This window comes from Phyllobates terribilis, unplaced genomic scaffold (assembly GCF_046119375.1).
Source record: "Phyllobates terribilis strain yellow unplaced genomic scaffold, ASM4611937v1 Scaffold_1__5_contigs__length_1240528914, whole genome shotgun sequence".
Taxonomy (NCBI): domain Eukaryota; kingdom Metazoa; phylum Chordata; class Amphibia; order Anura; family Dendrobatidae; genus Phyllobates; species Phyllobates terribilis.
The window spans coordinates 107,875,024-107,898,865 of NW_027362761.1; the positions used below are offsets into that span (position 1 = coordinate 107,875,024).

The 23,842-nt window shown below is 45.6% G+C and overlaps 1 non-coding gene and 1 pseudogene across 1 annotated transcript; both read right to left on the reverse strand.

The window, feature by feature from the left end:
* The window catches only part of LOC141215876 (HAUS augmin-like complex subunit 6), a 52,128-nt pseudogene that overhangs the window by 20,578 nt on the left and 7,708 nt on the right, over positions 1 to 23,842 (reverse strand).
* On the reverse strand, positions 10,998 to 11,128 carry LOC141175000 (small Cajal body-specific RNA 8). Its single transcript, XR_012253003.1, has one exon.

The following is a 23,842-nucleotide window of genomic DNA, read 5'->3' on the forward strand; positions in this document are numbered from 1 at the left end:
TCTCAGAGACCATGACAGCGCCATGAGACAGGGTCCACCCACCAAGGACAGGAAACCTACAGGCTTAAAAAGGGCAGCACCCTTTATATACCAAATTTATATTATAGAGCACGAGAGGACCGCCAGGTTACTAAACACAAACAACCATAATTTTATCATACCACATGACACCTATTAAGTGTGAAACTATAATAAAAAGGGAGTGCTCCCACAAACGTGAAGATAGGGAATATAAGGGTGCTGTCATGGTCGCTGTGAAATCTCATTACCGGTAAGTAACTTAGGACTTTATCGGTCGACCATGACAGTACGAGAGAATTTAAAAGATGAAAGTAATCTAGGGAGGGACCACAGCCTGGAGCACTCTTCTACCAAAAGGGGGGCCATTCGATACACCCATATCTAATCTATATAGTGTCTATAGAATGTAGAGGGAGAGGACCATGTAGCAGCCTTATAAATCTCTTCTATAGAGACCTGTCTTCTCAGCGCATGAGATCGTTACAGCCGAGTGGAATGAGTCTTCAACCTTTCAGGCACTTCCTCGCAGCTAGATGTATACGCTAGAGAAATGACCTCCCTAATCCATCTAGCCAAGGTGGATTTTGTGACTTTAGACCCCTTCCTAGACTCTTGGTAAGATACAAAACAAGAAGCCATCTTCCTAAAGTCTTAGGTAGTTTTTTGATTACTTGGATTGGGACAAAAGAAGGGTAGGATGAGTTCCTGAAGTCTCTGGAAGTGAGTGGCCACTTTAGGCAGGCAGGATCTGGGCTAAAGATCAATGTCATCCAGGATCTGAGTAAATGGCGAGATATCAGTAAAGCTGTCTTAAGGGAGAGGTTTTTGAGAGTTGCTGACTATTGGCTCAAAAGGCATCAGTTAGGGATGCAAGAACCAGGATTTAGGCCCCAAGGGGATAAGCTTTTTTAACAATAGATCGGGATCTAAAAGCTGCCTTGATAAAACGATAAAATCCAGTAGTTACCTGCTAGATAGCAGCTATACAGGGTGACCAGGGCAGATGCCTGAAATTTTAGGGTGCTGGTGGACAACCCTAGCTCAAAACCTTTCTGTAGAAATTCTAGGATTTTCCAATTGGTGCCCCCTCGCCAACTCTAGACCCTGAGAAGGATAAGAATTTATTCCAGGTTCTGGCATAAATCCAGGTTGTAACAGGCTTACAGCAACAACCTTTCAAGTTCCATGCCGTCAAGTGGAGGCCCGCTGCTTGAGGAATTGAGGTCCGGAACCTCGGGAAGTACCCAAGGGCATAAAACCAGGGTCTCTTGGGTCAGAAGGGTGCGATCAAAAGAACCCTTGCATTGTCTTCCCTGATTTTTCTTATGACCCTGGGAAGTAGTAATGGGGGGGGGGGGGGGGGGCATATGCCAGGCTGAAGTTCCAATGTACCAGGAGAGCATCCACCACCAAGGGATATCCTTTGGGATTCAGAGTACAGAAGATTTTTGTCTTCCAATTTAGCTTTGTGGCAAATAAGTCTACTACTGGAGACCCATCTTCGGACTATTTGGGTAAAGATCTCTTGATTTAGTTCCCATTCTCCTTGCAGAGGATAGCTGCTTAGATAATCCGCTCTGGAGTTTTCTGCTCCCCTTATATGGGGGTCAGTCAAGGAAAGGAGATAACTTTCTGCAATCTGACAGATGATCTGTCACTCAGTGATCTTGACCTTGTACCCCCCTCGTGGTTCACATAAGCTACTGTAACTTAATTATCGGAGAGAACCTTAACGTTTTGACCTTGGAGGGAGCCCAAGAAACTATTCACCGCCTCATCCACTGCCAGAAGTTCTTTTGCATTCGAGGAAAGGTTCTGCTCGTTATCTGACCATGTACCCTGTATCACTATATCCCAGGTGGGCTCCCTACCCCAATGGGACCAGCGTCTGTGGTGATTATCCTAGTAACCTTAGGTGCCCAGGGAACCCCTCGGGATAGATTTGCCTCATCCTGCCACCATTGTAAGGCTTTCACTGACCGAGGTGATAGAGAAAATTGCTTCTAAGCGCCCTTCTGGGTAGGTGGGTGGACAAACTTCATTATGTAATACATCCCACTGCAAAACCCTGGAATGGTATTGTGCCCATAGAACCCCTAGGAAACACGACGTGAGGGTACCTAACAGGGACATGACACCGCAGGTAGGGCCTGTGCAGGCAGCAATATACAGCTCCCAGTAGCCGACGCTCTGCACCAACTTCCAGGAATCGCAGCCATGCTGCAGACTCCTGCTGGGGCCGGGGGACAGTGCAGGCAGATAAGGCATCAGAGACACAGGCTATTCACAGCTCTGTCTCTCTGCTGGCACCAGCACTATGGTGCCTCAGGGGGACCCTTTAAGGGCCCCCCCTTAAGCCAATACCCCCACTGCCTTCCCTGCCGTTAAAAGCAGGGGGAGGGGTCCAGATTAGATCCGGCACCCACCCCCCCCCGGACTACTGCGCCGGCCTGGAGCCCTTTAGGGCATAGGTTATAAATTTAGACCGCGGCTCCGGCCTAGCCGAAGCCGCTGCCCATTCTCCGCCCCCCGGATGACCAATATGACACTACAGTGTCATAGAAGGGGCGTAGACGAACTGAAAGGGCGCACTTTCCAGCATACTGCCGCCCTTTTCAGCGCTCCGCCCACCTTCTCCGCACTCCGGTGGCCATTATCTGCTGAAGGATCGTTAACCCTTCAGTTACCTGTCGGCAGCTAGTCTCCGGGGGGCACAGGATTGTGAATCTAAACGGCGCTGGACTTAGGAGGCACACTGGTGGGGTACGATCACAGCTGGAGTCTCTCACTCGGCTGTGAATTCTATAAGCTTCTCTGCATTGCTGGCCCCCTCTGCATAGCCACCCCTGTAAACTATGCCGGGCTCAAAGTCCAAGATAACCAGGCAGGATAGCTATTATGCACTCCGTACAGCCTGCAGTAACACTCTCCCTAGTGGCAGCACGTATCCACATTGCCAGGACTGCATGCAGCCTGCTGCACCAGTTCCCCATGAAGTACTTGCCAATACTTCGGTGCCTAATACCACACCGGAATGGGTCACTAAGATGTCGCAATCTATGACGCAATCTATAGATAACCTCACATCCACATTGCTTCAGGCTCTGCAGAGTCATGCCTCGGCTATGAACGCTAACCAGCAAAGGGAGAGCTCGACTCGGGGACATGATGGCACGGGCACATCCACATCTAGATCAGGACGCAAGCGGACCCACAGGTCACGTTCATCTGCGTCATCCCATACCACACGGTCATCCCCTTCCAGTGAGAGACACCATACTCCCAGCTCATCTAGACCGTCCCCAGACAGACAACGTAGATCCCCACAGCCATCCCTGACGAGAGAAAGCCTCCGCTCCGGTTCTCCCAGCAGGAGACGCCTTAGTGATACACAGGATTCGGAAGACATCTGTGATTCCGACTCAGACAAGGAAACCGAAGGGTCCCTAATCCCTATTCCCCCTGGCAATACAGTGCTAGTTGATGATTTAATCTCATCCATCCATCGGGTGCTGGACATCTCCGATCCACCCCTGGGAGACACAAGGACATAAGATTTCCTTTGAAGAAGGAGTCCTGAAACCATCTAAGGTCATCTTTGACCACCCAGAGTTTAATGCGATCCTTAAAAAGCAGTTCTCCCAACCTGAGAAAAAGTTTACTAATCGCAAATATCTGGAGGCGCGGTACCCCTTTCCACAGGAGGTCACCAAACAGTGGACAGATCCACCTGAAGTGGATCCCCCAGTCTCCAGACTAGCAGCACAGACACTCCTTTCACTGCCAGATAGCTCAACCCTCAGGGACACAGCAGACCGGCAGGTGGAATGCATGGCTAGTTCAATTTTCAAGGCCGCAGGGGCCTCCCTGGCTCCCACGTTCGCCTCAGTTTGGGCAGCCAAGGCAATCTTGGCCTGGGCCCAAAATTTACAAACTGGCCTACAAGCATCTACCCCTGAACTGTCGGACCAAGCGGCCCAAAAAGCAGTTGTGGCAGATTACATGCTCCATGCAGCTCTGGATTTTGCAAGAGGTGCAGCCGGGATAGCTTCAAACACCATCACGATTCGGCGTATCCTCTGGCTGCGGAATGGAAAGCAGATGCAGCTTCAAAGAAGTCCCTCACACACAATCGACATTGAGTCATTTGGGCTGGTTAGTCAACTTAAAAAAGTCATCACCAACCCAGAGTCAGTCTCTGACCTTCTTGGGAATGTTATTCAACACCCTCAAGGGTCTAGTACTCCTCCCCAAGGACAAAGCACTGCCTCTCCGTATACGAGTCCGCACCCTACTTCGCAAACCCCCTCAGTCTCTCCGGTTTGCCATGAGAGTCCTTGGCAGGATGGTGGCGGCAATAGAAGCGGTCCCATTCGCCCAGCTTCACCTCTCCAACTAGCCATCCTCAAGTCATGGGACAGGAATCCTTTTTCTCTCGACGGAGTTTCAGTTGACGTCGTCAACCAGGAGATCCCTGCACTGGTGGCTCAAGCCAACCTCACTAACAAAGGGGAAATCCTCTCTCACGGGTCAATGGAAAGTTCTGACCACCGACACGAGCCTGACAGGTTGGGGTGCGGTACACCTACACCACAGAGTACAGGGCAAGTGGTCCCCAACAGAAGCGACAATGCCCATCAACATCTTGGAAATTCGTGCCATTCTCCTGGCGTTGAGAGCCTTCCATCACTTACTGGCAGCCTCTCACATCAGAGTACAGTCGGACAATGCCACAGCTGTGGCATATGTAAATCACCAAGGGGGGACCCGCAGTGCCCAGGCGATGCAAGAAGTGACACATTCTCCACTGGGCAGAAGACACAGGTTCAGTTCTCTCTGCGGTCCACATTCCGGGTGTGGACAACTGAGAAGCAGACTTCCTCAGCCGGCAAGGAATGGACTCGGGAGAGTGGTCTCTCCATCCCGAAGTTTTTCACCAGATCTGCCATCGCTAGGGGACTCCAGACGTGGACCTGATGGCATCCCACTTCAAATGCCAAAGTCTCCAACTTCATGGCCAGAACACACGACCCGCGGTCGCTGGGAGCTGATGCCCTGGTTCAGGACTGGACTCAGTTCCAGCTCCTGTACATCTTTCCACCTCTTCCCCTAATATCCAGAGTGGTGAGGAAGATCAAGCAAGAGGGAGTTCCAACCATCCTCATCGCACCAGACTGGCCCAGACGTACGTGGTACGCCGACATCGTGCAGCTTACAGCAGATGTCCCCTGGAGTCTCCCCGACCGCCCGGATCTTCTGTCACAAGGCCCGTTCTACCACTAGAACTCAGGGGCCCTCAATTTGACGGCATGGCCATTGAAACCTGGGTTTTTAACCCAGTCAGGGTTCTCGCCTGACGTCATCAAAAACATGATCAGAGCACGAAAGCCAAACGCTACAAAGATTTATTACCGTACCTGGAAAGCTTTCTTTGCCTGGTGCGATTCTCGTGACCAGACCCCTTTCCCTTATTCCCTCCCCAGGGTACTTGGGTTTCTCCAATCGGGTCTGGAGGCCAAACTGTCTCTGGGCTCTCTTAAGAGCCAAGTGTCAGCTCTCTCGGTGCTTTATCAGACGCGCATTGCTAACAAGTCGCAAGTAAAGACATTTCTTCAGGGGGGGCTTCCCGATTGGTTCCCCCCTACAGACGACCACTAGAGACGTGGGATCTCAACCTGGTGCTGACAGCATTGCAGGAAACACCTTTTGAACCCCTTAGGGAAGTCTCACTCCGCCTTCTATCCCAGAAAGTGGTTTTCCTAGTGGCAATCACCTCGCTACACAGGGTGTCTGAACTCACAGCACTCTCCTGCAGACAACCCTTCCTGGCTTTTTATCAGGACAAGGTAGTTCTCCGTACGGTTCCATCCTTCCTTCCGAACGTTGTGTCCAACTTCCACCTCAATGAGGAAATTTCACTGCCATCCCTCTGTCCGGCCCCGGTTCATACACCGTGTTCCAAATTATGCAAATAATATTCTCAGATTTTCCCAAATTACCTATATGAATTGCAGTCACTGTAATTTTCCAGTCAAATAACTATTAGAGTACAATTGAAAGGTTTTTGTACAAACTGCCTATGATAACAGTATATTTTTTTAAAAAATAAAACACTCAAACTGCATGTTCCAAATTATTATGCACAGCAGAGTTTTCAACCTTTTCATTTTAATAAAGAGCAAAAAAATGGTCATTTTTGAAATAAGCATTAGCAGGTTATTACAAACTGAAATCAAACAGTTTTCAACTCAAAACTTTATTCTAGGTGATGTTACATTTGCACATAGGACCCCTTGTTCGAAAGCAGCTTCTGAACTCTCTCGTCCATTGAATTTGTCAGGTTTTGGATGGTTTCTGCTTCAATTGTTTTGCATGAGGACAGAATACCCTCCCAGAGCTGTTGCTTAGATGTGAACTGCCTCCCGCCATCATAGACACTCCTTTTGATCATAGAATCATAGAATGGTAGAGTTGGAAGGGACCTCCTGGGTCATCTGGTCCAACCCCCTGCTCAAAGCAGGATTCACTAAATCATCTCAGACAGATGTCTGTCCAGCCTCTGTTTGAAGACGTCCATTGAAGGGGAACTCGCCACCTCTCGTGGCAGCCTGTTCCACTCATTAATCACCCTGTCAAAAAGTTTTTTCTAATATCTAATCTGTGTCTCCTCCCATTTAGTTTCATCCCATTGCTTCTAGTCTTTCCTTGTGCAAATGAGAATAAAGATGATCCTTCTACAATGTGACAGCCCTTGACATATTTGTAGACAGCTATTAAGTCTCCTCTCAGTCTTCTTTTTTGCAAGCTAAACATTCCCAAATCCTGCTGATCCTGATGATGCTCCAGAGGTTCTCAATGGGGTTGAGGTCAGGGGAGCATGGGTGCAACACCATAAGTTTGTCCCCTTTTATGCCCATAGCAGCCAGAGATGCAGATGTGTTATGTGCAGCATGAGACGGGGCATTATCATGCATGAAAATGATCTTGCTGCAGAATGCACGGTTCTTCTTCTTGAACCATGGAAGGAAGTGCTGTTTGAGAAACTTAACATACATTATGGAGTTCATCTTTACCCCTTCAGGGATCCTAAAAGGGCCGACAATCTCTCTCCCCATGATTCCAGCCCAAAACATTACTCCACCTCCTCGTTAGCGCCGTAGCCGTGTTTGCATTGGGTGTCCATCAACCAGCCATCCTCCACTCCATCCATCTGGACCATCGAGATCATTTCATGCATGATAATGCCCCGTCCCCGCTAAGGGTTAACATTATTGGGACCTGATCTAATCAGGTGCCGATGATGTCCCCTGTCAGAGCTACTGCTCTGCACTGCACCCATAGCGCTTGCAGGACCACCGACCTTTTATAAAAGTCGGCGCTGCACAGAGCCCAGGCAGCACAGACGTTGATATACAGTGGGCGGTCGGGAAGCGGTTAAGGCTTTCAGGTTAATAGTTCTAAAGGTACAGTCAGGTTTAGAAACCAGGAAGAGGGGAGAGTAGAACTCCAACAATTTTTCAGCCGCTGGGACCTCCATCAGGAATGCCTTCTGCACTAAATCCAGTGGAAAGGACCAGGGTCAAGATGAATCTCTCATAAGGGATCACCTGTAACTCAAACCAAAGACCCGAACCTATCAGAACAAGGATCCAGGTTACTGGCTGAAATATTTGTCCAGGTAGGCAAGTAGCCCAACAGCCCCCCCTTCCACCGCAAAATTATAGTCTATAGGTACACCTGGATAGATTGGGGAATCCCTTCTTCACATCACTTGCTTTGTCCAAAATTTCATCTGGAGCAGGCCCAAAGAGATGATCTCCCCACGCATGGAATAGAGCAGTCTCATTCTCGCCTGGACTCCATGAGCCGCATTGGACAGGGCAGCCGATCTTGCGGCCAACATGGCCGAATCTGCCGTGGTGTCCGGTAGGAAAGCAGCAGCTCCTTGCATGAGCAGGATGCTAGACAATATATTTTTCCTGGGCGTCCTTTCAGATGGGACCCGAGCTGTTCCAGCCATATCAGAGACCTGGCCGTACAGGTTGCTGCAACCGCCGGCTTTAAATCTCCAGCAGATGTCTCCCAGGTCCCCCTTAAAAGCATCAGTTTTTCTGTCCAAATGGCCCTTGAGGGCTCCCATATCAAAGGCAAGGAAGGACTTCCTAGATGCCTTTGTTATCGCCACATCAAGTCTTGAGGCTTTCTCCCAAGAGGATGAGGCAGAGTCCTCAAAGGGAGCATTTCCTTTTAAAGGAAGAGGGGAGAAAGCCCTTTCTGTCTGGTCTTTCCCACTCTCTTCGTATCAGACCCTGAACCGAAAGACATTTTCTTTTTCTTTGTTCTAGGCCCCTAATCATGACGTCCTGGACAGATTTCTCTGGCCTAGTGTCCATAATACCCATAGTCGTACGCACTGCTTTAACCAGACCATCAATTTCATTTAATGGGAAACAATGTCGCCCAGCCCCACTATCTGAGGACAAGTATGAGGAAGAAGTGCTGTCAGACTCTTCTTCATAGTCCGATGGGAAGGGGGAGGGGATGTCCAAAACTAGGGAACCTTCCCATTCCGCAACTTCATTCTCCTTTCCTTTTTTAAAGAGTGCCTAGCTGATCTCGGATTTGACCAAGGATTTTAATTCTGATGAAAAACTAGGAGTCTTGCCTGCCAGAGTCTGGTTGATACAGGACTGACACAGCCTTTTTGGCTATGAGTCCGCTAACAGGATTTTACACAATGCACATTCCTTGTGCCTAGTTTTGGTGACGCACTTCTTCCCCCTAGTAAAAGATAGACAAGAAGGGACACCCTATTAAGTGAACTTTCTCGAAGACCACTTACCCATACGACTCAAATGGCTGGTACCGGTTTGGAGGAAGGATCTTTCTCAGCCGGGGGATTGTCCCTGAAAGTTGCAGATTCATCCATCCTGCTGGAGCTATGGTGACTGGACCTGCTTGCAGATCCACGCCTTTCCAAGGTCCGGTTACCTCCGCTGCCCCGAAGGAGCAGTTTCTCCTGGGGTTTCACAAGGAGCCGCTGAGATTGTGATGGCAGCGGCTGCTGTTGCTCAGTCTCCATTTGGAATATGGGTCAGAAGTAGCTGGGAAGCACAGGGCTGTGGTGCCAGACCCAATTTATAGGTGCACCAGCCCCTTCCATTTTTTTTTAAATTAAAGACTGGGCGTTCCCACCCCCTCTCTCGTGGTGCTGTCATGGTCGACCGAATAAATCTATACTAAAAAGGTATGCTTTCTATGGGACATAAGTCTCATATGACTACCAGTAACTTGAATATGGGCACGACAGACTGCCTTTAAAATCCAAGTTCAGGTGGTAATGTAGAAAGCTACAAATTTTCTAGACATCAATCCAAGCGGAAAAGCAGTGTGTACATTTACTCACAAAACTTGCTCCAGCAGGTCCCCCAACACAATTATTTTAGTAAATGTTGGAAGTTCTTTTTAAGTTTATTGCTCCTTTAAAAGCTCAGTGGTATAAATGAGAACATGCCTGTAGAACTTTGTGGCTACAAACCTGGAAACATTTTAAAGATGAAGAAAACTATTATATCCTATTCTGGAATACTTACCTTCCAGTAGGTGTGAACAATGGAGCATCCATAAAATTCATGAAGGAATCACTGGGCTCTCTGTTCCTAAAGCTAGAATCATTGTTTGAGAATGCTAACAAAACAAAAGTACAGAAAGATAGATGCATAAGTGTAAGCAATAGGCTTTATTTGGCTCAGTATATAAAACTTGCATCTCAAAGTGCCATTTTGCTTCTGTGCCTGTAATTTTATATTGCAGATGGGTAGAAGTTTTATATATACATAAACATATAAAAAAACAGTGCCCTAATTGGGTTAGTCTTCCAACCAATATATGATCCAAATTTACCCTGTTGGGAGTATATGAACAGACTTCCAGTATGTCAAAAATCTTGCTAATGGGAAGGTATCAGAGAACTGCAGTATAACCAAAATGTACCCAATTATGACACTGCCGAAAAGATCACTGATCAATGGTCAGTATACAGAGACGTTCAGTGGTGTCAGATTCCTTCTACCAGATACTTGAAGACCATGCCATTAGCCTGGTAAAAGGGATTTCTCATGATCAGAAATTGGGGGAAAAAAAAAGCAGTTTATATTTTAATAAAAATCTTCTCTGCTCTCAAGAATGTAGGGCTTTTGTTTTTACTGTTCGTTGTCTAAATTACTAGCCACTTCTGTAGACCATCAGTGGTGGCTGGTCTTTTAGGCAAAGAACACAGCCATCACAGGATCTTTGCAATGGAGATTTTAAAGATTGCATTGAAATGATCCAGATCACTAGGTCCTGCCGGCTTCAGTGCACTTGTCCTCCTCGGATGCTGTAAAGGCAAATTCACCTCAGATAGCAGCTTGGGAGAGCACCGCTCATGTCCGTGGCACAGCTATGCCGCTGGTCCAAACTGCGAGTCTTTATAGCTTTATAGGACATAAAGATGGATAAGACGTAAACAATATACAAGACATCTCACCTGGGACAGATTCTGGGAACAGATTATAAGGACTGTTTATGAACTCCTCCTCTGTGGCAGGTTCAAATGAAAATAGAGGCAGGGATGACTGAAATTGAAGACCCTGGAGAGAAGAAAAAAAAATGGATATGGACTATGGTTAATCACCTACAAATGTATGACTCTTCTGCCCAAGAGGTACATATTCTTAAATATATCAGTGGCCATTTAAAAAAAAATAGAATATAGGAATAAAGACACTTGTACAACAAAAACCCCACAAACTTACTGGATTCAACGTCTTAGAGAGGCTGAATGGTGATTGGCCCAAAAACCTCTCCCATTTTTTATCCCATTCGATTTCTTTATCATTAATTGATTTGTTAATGTATACAAGGTCCTCCCTTTTTATTTTATGCCTGAAATATTTAAAAAACACAAAATAATATTAGATTATATTGAGTTAAAAACATGTCTGCCCCGTATCTGTCCGTTACGATTTCTCTCATTTCGTTCCGGTCATCAAAAGGCAGTGTTACTTTAGGGAGATTCTGTGACAAACAGGGCAAGTCTGTACTTTGTTTGTGTATCAGTCTCCCAATATTTAGCTTCTAATCATCTCAAAGAAAAACTCACCTGATTTGCTTTATTCTTTGAAGAATTTCAGTTTCATACTTCACTTTTGCTAAGAGATACTGGAGGTCTACTACTGGGCATTGTTTGCCACGGTTGTGGACATTTTCCTCTTTAACCACCTTTAGGACTTCATTTAGTAATTGAATAACTGTGATAAAATTCACTTTTCCAGCTTCGTACACATTTTCCAATTGCAACTGCATTAACAAGAAGAGACTTAATTAAAACAGTCAAATTAGACTTAAGAAAAAAATTGCAGAACCCTGGTCCTGTGGCCAGAGACCATCAGACTAGAGCACTGCCAACATCCTCCCATAGCCGCTGAATGAGGCAACAGGGTGGGCAACATTATCTTTACTTTACCAGATGTGTTGTGAACAAGATTGTGTGTCACTTACCATTATAATGACAGGTTCTCCTCCTGCTCGTTACTGCAACTTTCCTCTGACTGCACAGTTCTCCTGTCCATACAATGGCTGCGGGTGGAGGAACATGTGACCAGACCTGTCCATCATCCTCCTCCAATAGAAAAGCAGTTCTCATGTGAGGTTTTCTATTAGACAAAGCTAGTGGATAGGTCTGGTCACAGGTCCCTCCACCAGCCGCAATTGTATGGACAGGAGAGCTTTGCAGACTGAGGAAAGCCGCAGTAACAAGAGCAGGAGGAGAACCTGGCATACCTATCTAATAGTAAGTGCCACACAAACATGTCCCCAACACATCTGGTAAAAAAAAAAAAGTTGCCAATCCCAGTAACTCATTCGGCAGCCGCAGCCAGCAATAGACCGCATCATACAGCAGCTGTAGGAGACAAACTGTGTAAAAGTTTTAATGAAACCCATGATTTTTCATTGAAAGATTTTTCAGCCCCAATTACACGCATTTAAAGAAAAAAAAAAAAGACATAATTCAGTACTACAGTGAAGAGTGCAGAGACAGAGTAAGAAGGAAATCATAGAAAGGCAAAGTGCTGGGAATGAAAGGTACATCTGTCAACGTGTTTACTGGCCCCAACGCGCGTTTCGCAGTATGCTTTTTCACTGTGGGACTGAATGATGCATTATTAGGTGTACTTTAATACTACTGATAACAGGGCTGTTTTGCCCGCATAAGCCTTTGGTATTTTGTTTTCCCATAGTATGCATATATCACTAGGCACTGCTTGATCTATAGATGTTTAATATTTATCTGTATTCCAGCACATTTGTACTTTATCAAATATTCTCATATCTAGAGAAATTGAGTTTTTTTAGTGACACACTAACCTATATGGTAGTTGTTAATGCCTTGTGCTGATCTACATTGCAGTCTGTTTATGGAGCTTGAGCTCCCTCTTGTGGAATGAATCTGTATAGCCTGTTGATGGGGTTAATTCTGCTATGTTTCCCCTTTTTATTATGGTTTTTTTTTATGTTTAATTCTGATTAATAAAGATTGATGTAATTATGATAGCTTGTGCTTCCATATTGTTATAGGTTATGTATATTTGGTGGAAGTGCCATAAACAAAAAGGCTCTTTTTTGGTGTATTTATAAGACTAAGGTAAATAGATCCCTTTAGGTTTCCATAATTATATCAAATGACAAGTGCAACCAAGTATATGGACAAAAAGATGCTGTAAGTATACTAAATGTCAGAAAACACTATCATCATTGTTCATAAGGGATATGGCTCAGGTGTCATTTATCTAGGACCAATCGTTTATTTTTCATGATGTTCTTTGCTTATAAGTTATTATCTACATATATGCATGTTTTTATGTATTCAATATAAAAAGATTTTTAATATGAAAACCTTGTCACTATTTGAACTAAGGTGGCATTTAGTTCCTTTTGTGGCATTGTTAGTGTCGAGTGTGTTTTTCCTGTTACTCCAATGGATCCCGTTTAGGCATCATATATGTTATACTTATGGTCTACAGACAGTGGACGGCTTTTCAAAGGAGGGGTGCAGAGTTTGACTTACAAGCACATGCCAGATAGTCACAGCAATGATAATCACCAGGTGATAAAACCTTCAGAGTAAGTAAACACACAACCTTGAATTCCACACCCGGCTGTCAAGTTAAATGCCGCTTTCAATCACTGACAGCGGCATTTAACATGGGCTGGCAGGAAGAGCATGAGTCCCGCCCATTGGCGCCAATGGGTTGTCATGACAGCCAGAGTTAGCAGAAGACCCTCATGCCTGTCATTGTAAATCCCCAAGGCCGGTCTTCATAGGAGATCAGGATTTTTTGCTATACATAGCAGAGCTGAAGCACTGCCATGTATAACAAAAGCTATCAAATGATCGCAGCTTCAAGTCTTCCAAGAATTAGGCCGGTTTGACACGTCCGTATATTTCCGGTACCGGAAAAACCAGTAAAGGAGATAGCTGTGATCCGTGTGTGGCATCAGTATCACACGTACAGGCGCCTGGGAATCAATGTCGGCGGAGCCCCCGCATCGCTGAGGACAGTCAAGCACCCCCTCCTACCACCCTGGGACTTGTAGCATCGCACCTCTGAACACCACCTGTGTCCCCACTCCACCACCGCCCCTCGCTGGTAAGCTGAATTCAGACCCCCATTTGATGCATTACATCCCACCCTCCCCATTTTCCTCCTGAGAATTTGGGGTGCGTGCGTCTTATGGTCCAGTATGTCTTATAGTCCAAAAAGCCTTAGTTACTTACCGGTAACGGGATTTTTCGGAGCCCATGACAGCACCATGAGAGAGAGGATCCGCCCATAAAGGACAGGAAACCTACAGGTTAAAAAGGGCAGCACCTCTCTCTCGCCTCAGTTTAGTTTACAGAGCATGAGAGGACCGCCAAGGTTAGTTACAATAAACACATCATTACATTAAGTACATTACTTTCACCAACTTCTCCCAAAAGGTGCACAAAACAAAGGAAAGCCAACTCTACGGGAGTGCAAAACACCAGTGAAGGGAGGGAATGTACGGGTGCTGTCATGGGCTCCGAAAAATCCCGTTAGCGGTAAGTAACTAAGGCTTTATTCGTTCTCCCATGACAGCACCACGAGAGAATTACAGAGACGAAAGGAAATTAGGGAGGGACCACTCCCTTGAAGCACCCTTCTCCCAAAGGTGAGATCGGCAGAGACACCCAGGTCCAATCTATAATGCCTATAAAAGGTAGAAGGAGAAGACCAAGTGGCAGCCTTACATATCTCTTCGATGGAAAGCCCTGTCTTCTCCGCCCAGGAGGTTGCTATAGCTCTGGTGGAATGAGCTCTCAACCCCTCCGGAACCTCCTTATTCCCTGAGGAGTAGGCGAGGGATAAGACCTCTCTAATCCATCTTGCAATCGTAGACTTTGAGGCCTTACAACCCTTTCTAGCCCCCTGATGGCATATAAATAGGGAATTATCCTTCCTAAAACTGCGTGAAATCTGTAGGTATTTGAGTACGCATCTCCTCACGTCTAAAGTGTGTAGCCTCTCTTTTTGATTTTTTTTTGGGGGGGGGGGGGGGGGGAAGCAAAAAGTTGGGAGAATTACCTCCTGAGTTCTATGGAACAGAGTGACTACTTTTGGAAGAAAGGATTGTATTAAAACCTGACCCAGCCTATCATCCAGAATCTGAGTAAATGGCGGACATATGGAAAGAGCCTGTATGTCACTCACTCTTCTGGCTGAAGTCAGGGCCACTAACAGGGCTGTTTTAAGGAAAATAATTTTTGGGGAGGCTAAATCTAGGGGCTCGAAGGGAGGATTAGTTAAAGCATCTAGGACCAAATTCAAATCCCAGGGAGAGGATTTTGCTTTGATAATGGGTCTACACCTAAAGGAAGCGTTCATAAATTGTGCTACCCAATAATTAGCTGCAATATCGGAAGAAAAAGCTCCCAAAGCCGACACCTGTACTTTTAAGGTACTAGTGGTAAGCCCCAACTCTAAGCCCCCGCTGCAGAAACTCTAGTATTTTCCCAATAGGGGGCCCCTCCTCTGATTTAAATTCAGTAAATGATAAAAACTTCCTCCAGGTCCTAGCATAAATGCAGGTGGTAACGGGTTTTCTGCTTGACAAGAGAGTATTTACTACATTTGCGGGGAATCCCTTGTTGGTTAACAGCACCCTCTCAAATTCCACGCCGTCAAATGGAGACTCGAGGCTGGAGGATGGGAAACCGGACCCTGAGTGAGAAGGTCCGGAATCTCCGGAAGGATCCAGGGATCTGATATGGACATTTTTCGGAGACAAGGGAACCACGGTCTTTTGGGCCAAAAGGGGCATACGAGTATTACTCTGGCCTTGTCTGCCCTGATCTTCCTTATAACTGCTGGAAGCAGGATCATGGGAGGAAATGCATATGCCAGAGGGAATTTCCAGGGAACCATAAAGGCGTCCACTGTCAGGGGTTCTTCTCTGGGGTTTAGGGAACAGAATGTTGTCACCTTCCGGTTGGATTTTGTCGCAAATAAGTCCACTGTCGGAAGACCCCACATTGCCACAATTCTGGAGAAGATTTGAGGATTCAAGGACCATTCTCCCTCTTTTTATGGAAGTATGGCTTAGGAAATCCGCTGTGACGTTTTCTTTTCCTTTTAGATGAATAGCCGAAAGGGAGAGACAATGATCTTCTGCCTTCTGAAGAAGTCTGTCTGCTAGCCTCATTAAGTCTCTTGAGCGGGTTCCCCCTTGGTGATTTATATAAGCTACCGAGACTTGATTGTCCGAGAGTATACGCACATGCTGGCCCTGTAAATATATAAGGAACTTGTTGAACGCATAATCCATCGCCAAAAGCTCCTTAACATTTGATGACAACTGTACCTCACTCCTTGACCAGGTCCCCTGAACTAAGTTTCCTTCGAAGTGAGCTCCCCAACCTGCAGCACTCGCATCTGTAGTTAAGACTGCCGTTGGCTTACACTCCCAGGGGACTCCCCTAGAAAGATTATTGTGTCGTAACCACCAATGAAGGGAATGTATGGCCCGAGGACATAGGGTAAACTCACGGTCTAAATGTCCCTCTAGGACTGAGTTGTTATACAATACATCCCACTGAAGAGCCCTTGAATGAAATTGTGACCAACGAACTGCAGAAAAACTCGAGGTTAAGGTCCCTAATAGCGACATGGCTTTACAGAGTGACATAGAGGGTTTATCCATACACTGTCTTACCAAACCCTGGATTCTTGTAATTTTTTCTTCAGATAAATAACATAACTGTTTCTTAGAATCTAAAATGACCCCCAGATACCGCTGAGCTTTGAGTGGAGTTAATCTAGATTTTCCCAAATTTAGAAGCCACCCCAAGCCCTCCAAGACAGACATGGTCACCCGAAGGTGGGCCTCGCATTGAACAAAAGTTTCCCACTATCAGGAGATCATCCAGGTAAGGGATTATTAGAATGTCTCTTTCTCTTATATGGGCCATAACCTCTGCCATTAATTTGGTGAAAATTCGCGGGGCTATTGCTAACCCAAACGGAAGTGCAGTGTACTGAAAGTGTTTAACCACCCCCTCAATTTCAATGGCCAGCCTCAGGTATTTCTGATAGTAACTATCAATGGGAATATGGTAATACGCATCCTTGAGATCGAGAACTACCATATAACAGTGGGGAAAAAGCAATTTTATTACTGTTTTCAAGGATTCCATTTTGAAAGTATCTACTTTAAGGAAGCTATTTAAAGATTTTAGATTTATAATTGTCCTGAAACTCCCATCCGGTTTCAGGACCAAGAAGAGCGGGGAGTAGAATCCGAGACCCTTTTCTGAATCCGGAACCTCAATCAGGACGTTTTTTCCTTATTAAGACTTGAATTTCCGATACGGGGGCAGTCTCGCATTCTGGGGAGGAACTAGAGGGAACAATCATGAATCTCTTTGAGGAAAAGCTTGAAATTGAAATTTTAGACCATATTTAATCAGGCTCAAAATCCAATTACTATGAGAAATCTGTTCCCAAGGTGGGAAAAATAATGACAATCTCCCTCCCACCTGGGCTGATTGTGCATTCCCTGGCTTCTGCTCATTTTTTGGAGATTAACCAAAGAGAAGGCCTCTACCTTTTCGACCTCTTTCTTCGGACTTGTCCGGTTCCCTGAAAAATCTTCTTCGGATGAATTTTCTTTTCCGAAACGATCTCTTAAAGGAGGGTAGAGGTACCGATGGAAAACCCTTCTTAGGATCTCCGGCCTTCTCCAACAATTCGTCCATAGTCTGGCCAAAGAGATTCTCCTTCGCAAGGGATTGTACACAGTCTGGACTTTGTCTGTACATCCCCAGGCCAGCATTTAATCCATAATGCTCGTCGAGCCGCATTTGACAGAGCTGATGACTTTGCTGCCAATCTGACTAAGTCCGCAGACGCATCAGCAAGAAAGGCCGCTGCACCCTGGACCAGTGGAAGGGAAGAAATAATCTCCTTCCTAGAGACACCATCCTTTAGCTGACTGTTTAACTGTTCCAGCCAAACCATCAGGGCTCTAGATGTGCAGGTGGCTGCTACTGCTGGTCTCAGTGCTCCTGCAGCTGTCTCCCATGCACCTTTTAAGAAGGTATCGGCTCGTCTGTCCAGGGGGGGGGGGGGGGGGTCTTTTAATGCTCCCATGTCATCAAATGGGAGGGAAGTCTTTTTTGCCGCTTTAGCGACAGCAACGTCCAGCTTTGGTGCTTTTGACCAAGAGGAACATATGGCATCCTCAAATGGGTATCTCCTCTTGAAAGATTGAGGAACACTGCCCTTCCTGTCGGGTTTTTTCCACTCTATCAATGAGGTCTTTAACTCTTGTATTCACGGGAAAACCTTTTCTCTTTTTCTGACCTAATCCACCAAACATTACGTCCTCCACAGATTTTTCTGCCCTCATGTCTACAATGCCCAAGGTAGACCTGACAGCTTTTACCAAGGCATCAACCTCCTGCAGAGTAAAACACTGTCTATCCGATTCACTATCAGAAGAAGAGAGCGCGGAGGAGGAAACGTCAGATATGTCAGAGTCTGAACCCGGCTGAGGTTCCCGAGAAATATGAGTAGATTCTGAGCCTTGCAAAGCCTTGCCTATTTCCTCTCAAATTAAAGTCTTTAGGCCCAGGGAAAACCCCGGGGTTTCCTCCGTCATTACTTTAATACACAGCTGGCACAATTTCTTAATATATGCATCAGGGAGCGGATTGCTGCATAAGGCACATTCTTTATGTTTAGATTTAGCTGAACATTTCTTGCTCTGAAAGAGGAGTTTATAGAAAGAAAAAGGAGGAGGAAACTATTAGTAGAACTTCCACGAAGATTCCACTTACCCCACAGAATATCTGGTACCGTAGAAGCAGAAGAATCCATCATAACCGGCGGGGAATCACGCTGAACCGGACCATCTTTTCTGCTCTTAGTGGTGAACTTCCTAGCTCAACGACTAGACCCAGACCGGGAGTGACGTTGCACCACCAGTTGTGAGGGCTCCCCAGAGGGCTGCTCCTGCAGCAGTTCTTGCTGAGGTGAAAGCTGCTCCTGCGAATCTCCAATGTCTACCAAGGTAACAATGGGCTGGGAAGCCCCTCTGTATGTTGCCAGGACTCTTTTATACTGGCCATCCAGGTACCATGTGTGTTTTTTTTTTTTTTTTTTTTTACAAACCCAGGAGGGAGTTAGTTGTTCCCTCGTGGTTCCCCTCCCCCAGGTGGGCTCACCGCCGCCTGCCCAGCTGACGTTGTGTTCCTCGTGGACACTTCGGCGTCCTCATGCTCGCGCGCACTTCCTGGTTGCGCGCGAGAGCTCCGCCCACTACCGGTGACGTCCCCGACGCACCGGAAATACGTCACAGGGCCGCGTCTGTCACGTGCCCCGCCGGCGCGGCACGGATCTCCTGGCTCGTACAGCAGGGGGGAGGGGGGACGTCCGCTAGCGGCTCCACACATGGCGGACATCTACCTCCCGTGAGGGGATGTCACGCCTGCCGCAACGCACAAGGAGGTGCCCCAATGAGCCCAAACGTGGAGTCTCCAGAGGCCCAGGACCGACAGCTCCATCCCAGCGCCCTGTGGCTCCCTCTGGGGCAAGAGACCATCTTCTGCAGGTAAGCCTGCGAGGTCTCCCATCATGGACAGGAAACCTAAACTGAGGCGAGAGAGAGAGGTGCCGCCCTTTTTAACCTGTAGGTTTCCTGTCCTTGATGGGCGGATCTTCTCTCTCGTGGTGCTGTCATGGGAGACCGAATAAAATGCGGTACTTGCCATCTTGTGAATAACCCTGTTCTGGAAGGTGGGTAGATATTTTTATGCGATATGGGTGAAAAGAACCCCAAAAAAAAGAGAAGACACCCACATACCATGTACATTTCACGCTCAATTCTAGTCACCAGCATGCTGGGAATGTTTATGGCAATATTAGATCCATCCAGAGAGAACTGATCCACATCTCCTCCAACAACGGAATCGACAACCTCAATTTCTTTTTCCAAAGTTTTTAAGATGTGCATTATGGTGTTCCACATAGAACGAACCTTAACATAAAAAGAGGTAAGTATTTAAAATGCCTTTCATTTTCTTCCAAAATTTAATTAATTTGTGAAATATCAAAAACTGTTTACCTCGATTATCCTGACATATCTCCTGGAATTGGAATTGTCATTCTGTACACTTAGTGCTCTGAAATGCAAGTATATATGCTGCTTAGCACAGTAAATTGAAAAAATATCCAGTTTTAGGGCTAATGCAGATGTTCACAGATCCCTGTCCAATCATGGACCGCAATGCATGGACTGGCCACGGGTCTCCCGACCCAAACAACGGCCTCAGAAATATATGAAGCGGTCATGTTCCAATCAGGAAACCCGCAGCCAGTCCGTGAATTGCGGTCTGTGATCAGACTGAGATCCATTGAATCTGCACGAATGTGCATTCTTATAGAGCAGAAAAAAAAAAAGTGCTGCAGCTTAACATTTATCGCCTATGGCAATAACAGCTTTATGCTAGAATAACTTTTTAATAGAGCAGCTATTTTGGTCTTGAGAACACAGATTTTTTTCTTCAATAGGGTTCCAAAAGCCATAAAAAATTTTCTTCCCATGGAGCTGCAAAAACTCATTAAAACTGTATTTGTAAACATTTTAAAAAGAAGTTTGATGTACGTTGCAGATTTTGTGCAGATTTGCTAGCAAAACCTGATGCCAGCATAGCGAGTGAGAAACCTGAAGTGTCATGCACACGTTGAGTATTTTTGACTTGCAGATTTGGTGCAAAAAATAGCCTGCAGCATGTCAATTCTGTGCATTTTTACCAGCATTTTTCACCAATTGAATGCACTGAAAAAACACGGTAAAAAAAAGGCAATGTTTTTGAGGCTGCGTTTTCCTGCCAAGAGATGCAGAAATTTCTGCACACAAAATACCCAAAGTATAACCTTAAGGCTGCGTGCCCACGTTGCGTATTACAAGCGTATATGCTGCGGAATTTCCGCAGCGTAAACGCTTGTAAAACGCATGTATATCCGCACCCCATGGTCCCCAATGGCATTCCGCAATGTCAATGCCCATGCTGCGGATTTTTCCGCAGCATATATGCTGTGGTCAAAAATCCGCAGCATGTTCATTAATTTTGCGGATGGTACCCAAGTCTGGAGGAGAGGAGACTCATCCAGACCTGGGTACCAAAGAACCTGTAAAAAAAAGAATAAAAATAAAGTTTATACTTATCTTCTGATGTTTTCCCTCCGTCGCGCTGTTGTGTGAAGGACCTGTCACGTCATTGAGTCATGTGACCCATCACATGACTCAATGACGTCACCGAAGGTCCTGCACACAACAGCGTGAGCCGCTCAAGACTCCGGACGGGGCAGAGATTGCATCGGAAGGTGAGTATAAACTTTATTTTTTACCATTCTGATTTTTTTTTTTTTTTTTTTAACTATTACTTGGTCACACTATATAAATCCATGCCGGTTGCATGGATTTATATAGTGTGAAGAAGTTGTCAAGCACTTTTCCAAGTGATGCTTAAATTACTTGGAGAAGTGCTTGATAACCCGCATGCGGAAATGCATGCAAAGACGCCTCACAAACGCTTCTACCTGACGGGAAAACCGCATGTAAAATCCGCATGCGATTTTCCCGCCAGGGAGAAGCGTAAAAAATATGCTTCAGTTCCGCAACGTGGGCACATAGCCTTAATTCTTCATGAAAAGAGCCTAAAGAAGCCCAAGCGAAAACACAGAAGAAAAAAAAGAAAACAAAAACACACAACTAAAGCAGCACCTATAATACACAAATAAAAAATCCCTGCTGTTTTAACATTTAGATGGCATTTTTTCTGAGAAATGTGCTAATTTCTTTAGTATATTTTAACTGGCCAAATAATTTGCCACAAAGTCAGCATACCTGAATTTGGTCTGCAATGATGAAAATTCAGAGCGCAACTCCCTTATCTGTTTTACTAACAGCCTTGAAAAGGGGGAAAAAAATTATATATGATTTTTTAAAATACGCAACTACATGCTTTTTTTATAGTAACTTTCTAGCAAAATAGGTAGACACTCAAAGCTATGCCAATACTAACGGCGCTTTGCTCTGATAGTCCTCGATCACAAAGTTCTCCCTTTGCAACGTCTGTAGGTATCTACGGTGAGACACTAGATTACGAGCCAGAGACTTCTGGGGGTCCTCAATTCTACTCTGCAGAGCATCAGGAATAAAGTAGTTTTCATCTAAAAAAGGAAAAAAAAAAGAAGCATATACGAACCTAGTAATACAATGTCAGAGATCTAAAAGCTAGCAGCAGATAACTTACCAGAAGCATCCCTTTTGATATGTTGTAACATAACATATTTAGCAAAATTGTACAGGAGTTGAATAAACTTAGGACCACCCGGGGACAGAAATATTGATGCCACGACAAGAGGAAAACTATTACCAACTTCTTCCTATTTGGAAATAAGCAACGTTAACAATCACATATTCTACAACACAATGGGCTGGTATTGTCAGCAGAAAGATATGGAGGAAAGGTTAAAGGTGCTTACTGAAATCTTCTTCAGCCATTCACATGATGCTTTCCTAAACTCTGCATCTTTCTTCTTGTCTAGTGGGGGCCAGCAATATCTATCAATATGGATAAATTGTTGTAAGCTAACGCTTCGTCTAAACATGACAAAACACTGTATGGTAGCAGGTTTATTCTAAAAAAATAAAGGGCTGCATGCTTTCCCAAATGGAAACTAATAAAAGGGGTATTCCCATCTCCAAGATCCTATGCCAATATGTAGTAGGTGTAATAATATTAGCAAATACCTCCAATTAGAACTGTAGTATTCTTCTGATTAGCCATGTCGATTAACCCCATATGTAGGGCATTGCAATAGTTTAGCTATTCGTGGTTATGACCACTACTATAGTGACAGTTAATGGTCATTACCATAGACACCCAAGCTACTGCAATGACCTGCACATTGTAAGCTAAAAAGCGTAGCAATGTCAATTTCCTCCCCCCTTTTTCCACTATTAATGTATTTGTAATGACCCAAAAGGGGCCATTACAAATATGTCTGCATTCATAGGAGCCTGTGGAATAATTCATGCTTTGATGCATTGCCTGCAGGGCTGTGGAGTCGGAGTCCATTTTGGTGGAGCTGGAATAAAATGGGCCGACTTCTAAAACACAGTAAATTTGGTACACTAGTTCAATGCAGGATGTGCTGTAAATTTGCTCATAAGAATTTGGGAAAGTTATGAAATGTCCTATAAATGTCTGTTCTATTCCTGATCTGTGCTGCACTTTATGTACATGCTCAGTAGTGAGGCCGTGTTGTGGAGTCGGGAGTCAGGGAAATTGAGGAGTCAGATTGGACTTACCATCTCCACAGCCCTGATTGCCTAGTATCATTCTGCCAGATTAAATGAAAGGTGTTGCTCTTTAATAACACTGGAGACCAGCAGGTGGCGGTATAAGGGTCGGCAAGGGACTGTATTCGGGGGATGTCTGAGCAACATACTCTATAGTCTGGTCACTATGGTGACTAGGGAGAGTTGGCAGTTGGAGAGGATCTAGCCCGACTAGAGGCGAGGAGTAGAGTACAAGGGCTGCTAGGATTGAGTACCTTACCAGTCTTTTCAGAGACCTGACAACCAAGAGCCGACAGCAGAAGAAATATAAAAGGCACGTTCCTGCCTTATGCATAAAATCTAAATACAGAACCCAAACAGGCAAGTGGCACGCCACATCCTGCCCGCTATAGTAGGTAGTCCTAGAGACCGAGGGTATAACCTGAAAGACCCTAAACTTACAGAGCACATCACAACAAGGCCAAACCTCAGTTATAGATTTACCAAGTCAGAGCATCAGTCCTGTTGCCATCCAGCCGGAACTTGTATGGCAATCAAGTGTTGCAGCTAAATGCAGGAGAAGCTGTGAATAATTAATCTGTGATCCAGCAAACCGTTTGAACTGTTCATACCAAGGTCATGTTTCTTCCTACCTACCTCTAACTCCTCTAGATGTGCCCTGGGAATGAGTTTGGAGCGCCAGGAACCAAGTAGGAACACCGTGACACACCAAACTACATGCCACCACGGAATAGCCATACCACAGCTCAGCGCCTACGTCTGGGCCCAATAGTGCCTCCTGGCCCTATTACTCAGGTGTGGCATACACTGCATAATCAGGTAATTTTCTTACCAGGTGCTTCACTCCTGAATTATAAAAGGTATTTCAACTTATACCACCTGACCAGTA